This window comes from Panthera pardus, unplaced genomic scaffold (genome assembly GCF_024362965.1).
Source record: "Panthera pardus isolate Hobbes unplaced genomic scaffold, ASM2436296v1 HiC_scaffold_24, whole genome shotgun sequence".
NCBI classification, from domain to species: domain Eukaryota; kingdom Metazoa; phylum Chordata; class Mammalia; order Carnivora; family Felidae; genus Panthera; species Panthera pardus.
Window position 1 is genome coordinate 37,093,512 of NW_026526810.1, and position 4,768 is coordinate 37,098,279.

The 4,768-nt window shown below is 45.6% G+C and overlaps 1 pseudogene; it reads right to left on the minus strand.

The window, feature by feature from the left end:
- Window positions 1–774: 774 nt before the first annotated feature.
- On the minus strand, window positions 775–1,564 carry LOC109262576 (dual specificity protein phosphatase 5-like; annotated as a pseudogene).
- Window positions 1,565–4,768: the final 3,204 nt, after the last annotated feature.

Sequence of the window (4,768 nt, forward strand, 5' to 3'; positions counted from 1 at the left end):
TGGAAAACATTTCAGGGTTCAAATCAGCATATGTATCATGTCCCTACAAACCCTACAGGGTTACTTTGCTGACTAGATGGTGATCAGCTTATGTCCTGAAGCAACAGAGACAGGTACCAAGACTGCCAAAGTTAAGGGGAAAAAAAGGTGGAAGTTGTGCTTTCTTCAAAATGAATTGGCTTTGAAACTGCCTTTTCTCCTGGTCTAGCAACTTCTTTCTCCCACACTGCTGCAGGTTTTATTGCCTTACACTTGAAATGAAAAACCGAATTTTGAGGTGCAAGGACTGCGCAATCCTGAGAAGACAGGGGGTCTGCAAGTACAGTAGTCAGACAGGCTGCGCTCTCAAGGCTTGGCCTTCCTTGTATCCCAAGAACCTATCCCTGAGGTCAGTCTGAAGTTCTCTGCAAGCCTGGTGACCACTCACTATCCCACTGGGGCAGTGTGAGAGAGTGAGGTCTTCAGTACTCCGCAGATAGGAAATGTCCATGAGTTTATTTTTTTTTTAATTAAAAAAAAATGTTTATTTATTTTGAGAGAGAGAAAGAGCATGAGCAGGGGACGGGCTGAGACAGAGAATCTTAATCAGGTTCCACACCCAGCATGAAGCTGGACGTGGGGTTCAATCCCAGGACCTTGGGATCATGACCTGGGCTGAAATCAAGAGTCCACAGCTTAACCGGCTGAGCCACCCAGGCGCCCTGAAATGTCCCTGAGTTTAAAAAACAAAATCATGATTGTTCTTGGGGCTGCGCTCTTTCCCCCATTCCAGTTTTAGCAGGATGTGGCTGTGGTCATGGGGTTCCTGGAGAGCTGAGACCATCAAGTTGGTGGACACCAGCACCCGCATTTAAGTGGGGAATGTGCAGTAGGAACGTTGCACATCAGGGCTCAGTGTCTGCAAGAAGCCTGTAAATTAAGAGCTGGCTGCTTCCTCTCGGCTGCCGTGGAGTGGGCATGGAAGGTAGGATCTCAAATTCATACTGCAGGAGCTGCTAGAGCTGGAAGCCAAAGTTGGGCTAGATGACAGTCATCTGATTGACCTAATTGAAGGCCTCCCTGAGGCGCAACTGCTTTGTCTTCATAAGGTATGAATGGGAGATCCCAGCCTCAGAGTGGACCAGGACGTTGCTTCCCAATTCACTGACGTGGTCAATGAAATCTAGCACTTCCTGAAAGTGGGAGCTAACGTCAGTGGCTGTCTTCCACGGGGATCCATTTATTGTGCCGGTAGGTCCTTCGGGCCTCAGAGGTTCACCGTGAGACATTCAGCAGGGTAGTGACATGCAGGTGGGCGAGCAACTCGTGCTTGGATGCACGGTGGGCACTTCCAAGCAAGAGGACAGTAAGCTTTTCAGCTGGCCCCCCTGGTCACCAGCCCGCCGTGGCTGATGTCCAGCACTTGTTGTGCACATTGGCTGCCGAGCGCTCTCCCGGTTTCCATCTTCTTTCTTGAAATGGGTTTACACCCACGTAACAGGCCATTCCAAATAGGAAGTCTCGCACGCCCCACTGGGGAAGCACACCCATTGGTCTGCGGGCTACGGGGCTGAGCCAGGCGCATGCGCAGCTATTCCCGTGTAGCGTCAGGCCGACACGCAGTCACTATTCTCCCGGCGCCCCACGGGGGAGCACGTACTGCGCAGACTCCGCGCCGTGGCCGGCCGCCAACGCGCCCAGAGGAGGTGGGCTGAGAATGAGTGGCGCGTCGCTGAGGGGGCTTAGGTCGGCTGGGCAGCCGTCGAGTACCACGAGGCGCGCGGGGACCCGTGGCTATGGTGCCCACTGGGAGGCTCGGGAGTGTGAGGCCGCGGGGCCGCAGCCGCCCGCCGAGCCTCTCCCGCCCTGCGTGCCGCCGCCCGTCGTCGTGCTGCAAGCCGGGCCACGCGTCTTGAAAGAGGTGTGAGCCTAACAAAACGTGCAGCGCTCAACTGCGGACTAAATCAAAGTAAGACATGTAACCGGAAGTTCCATTAGTAGACTTCTGGTGTGTTTTAGAATGGAACTTTGACTTAGATATCATTGTTTTGAGGGCTCCTCCTCAGAGATGATTTAAATACCCTCCGCCCCCGTCTCCCCCCCCCCCCCCGCGGCAGAGAATGCAGATGTGAGAGTGCCCAGGGTTTGGGCTGTGTCTGGATCCAGCTCTGCTGCTGCAAGTCCCTGGTGAGACGGCCATGGGGGCAGTTAGGATGATTGGCTCGTCCCCAGCACGGGTCTCTTTCCCTTGAACCCTAGCGTAAGCCTGCCAGTTCACGTAAGCTGAATTCTTTCCGGGGAGTTTCCCCACTGTGCCTGATGGGTCTGCCCTCCCTGGGAATAATACTGTTGACCTCGCAGGGTTGTTGTGACGATTAAAAGAGATAATTTGGGTAATGTCTCTAGCATAGTGTTTGGTATAGCCGAAGTATTTAGTCAAATAAATAAGTTTCATATGTTACCAGGTAGATAATATATAAATAAGTAATACTGTATAATATTAAAGAGTTGCCCCTCATAGACACAGGAGAGACTTTCCACTGTATGATATTTGCACAGGGCAGTGGACTTTAGTTTCAGGGGTCCTATGTGGCTTGTCCTTCTATGGCCTGTTTCCATTTGGGAATTTAGCTTCCATGGTTCTCTTGGCTCTTTCTTTCTCTTTCTCTCTCTTTCTTTCTTTCTTTCTTTCTTTCTTTCTTTCTTTCTTTCTCCCTTTCTCCCTTTCTCCCTTTCTCCCTTTCTTTCTCTTTCTTTCTTTCTTTCTTTCTTTCCTTCCTTCCTTCCTTCTTTCCTTCTTTCTTCCAGAAAGAGAGAGAGTGGGAGAGAAGGGCGGGGGGCGGAGAGAGAGAGAGAGAGAGAGAAAGAAAGAAAGAAAGAAAGAGAATATATCTTATGCAGGCTTGATGTTCAGCGTGGAGCTGGACACAGGGCTCAATCCAGCAACCCTGGGATCATGACCGGAGCCAAAATCAAGAGTCTGACACTCAACTGACTGAGCCACCCAGGTGCCCTTGCCTTTTTTTTTTTTTTTTTTTTTTTTGTCATATAGTTAGCTTAGGATGTGCCTTCTACCTCATTCCTTCCTATCTGTCAACAAATCACAAGACCTGACAGTACAAGTCCATCAGGGAAGTGTACAGTGTTTGGATTGTAGTATGGCATGTCCTTGAATTTATTTTATAGCTGACATCATTCATCTTCTTGGCAGCGAGACAGATACCCCCACTTTTTGTCCTTTAAGTTTCCATCAACTTTGGACCATATCAAGTTGGTGAATATGTATATGATGATGGGTAGGAAATAGTGTTTAGTTATGGCCAGTGTCTCCTGTTCCTGAAAATCATGTAATCTGATGACCTAGCACAAATCATTTTATTTTCTTTCTTTTTAATTTTAGTCCCAGTATAGTTAATATACAGTGTTATGTTAGTATCAGGTGTACAATATAGTGATTGAGCAATTCTCTACATTACTCAGTGCTCATCAAGATAAATGTACTCTTAATCCCTTCACCTATTTCACCCATTCCCCATCCTCCTCCCCTCTGGCAACCATCGGCTTGTTCTCTAAAGTGAAAAGTCTGTTTTTTGTTTGTCTCTTTTTTTCTTTGTTTATTTCTTAAGTTCTGCATATGGGTGAAATCATATGGTATTTGTCTTTCTCCGACTTATTTCATTTAGCACTGTACCCTCTAGATCCATCTGTGTTGTTGCAAATGGCAAGATTGCATTCTTTTTTATGGCTGAGTGTGTGTGTGTGTGTGTATATATATATATATATATATATATATATATATACATACATACATTATATCTTCTTTGTCCATTCACCTATGAATGGACAGTTAGGTTGCTTCCATATCTTGGTTGTTGTAAATAATGCTGGAGTAGACATAGGGGTACATATATCTTTTCAAATTAGTGTTTTGTATTCTTTGGGTAAATACTCAGTAGCGGAGTTACTGGAACATATATTCTATTTTTAATATTTTGAGGAACTTCAATACTGTCTTCCACAGTGGCTGCACCAGTTTGTATTCCCACCAGCAGTGTATCGGGGCTCCACTTTCTCCACATCCTTGGCAACATTTGTTGTTTCTTGTCTTTTTCATTTTAGCCATTCTGACAGGTGTGAGGTGATATCTCATTGTGGTTTGAATTTGCATTTCCCTGATGATGTGTGATGTTGAACGTTTTTTTCATGTGTCTGTTGGCTATCTGTATGTCTTTAGAAAAATGTCTGTTCATGTCTTCTGCCTGTTTTCTATTTTGATTGTGTGTGTGTGTGTGTGTGTGTGTGTGTGTTGAGTTGTATCATTTTTTAAAATATATTTTGAATACTAACCCTTTGTTGGATATGTCATTTGAAAATATCTTCTCTCAATTAGTAGACTTTTAGTTTGTTGATTGTTCCTTTGCTATGCAGAAACTTTTTACTTTGATGTAGTCCCAGTAGTATATTTTGCTTTTGTTTCCCTTGTCTCAAGAGACATAACTAGAAAAATGTTGCTAAAGTCAGTGTCAGAGAAAGTGCTGCCTGTGCTCTCTTCTAGAATTTTTGTCATTTCAGGTCTCACATTTAGGTCTTTAATCCATTTTAAGGTGTGTGTGTGTGTGTGTGTGTGTGTGTGTGTGTGTGTGTGTTGTAAGAAAGTGGTCCACTTTCATTTTTTTCATGTTGCTGTCCAGTTTTCCTAACACCATTTGTTGAAGAGACTGTCTTTTTCCCATTGCATATTCTTGTCTCCTTTGTTAAAGATCAGACCAGTTCCTTTAGGGAGAAGAGT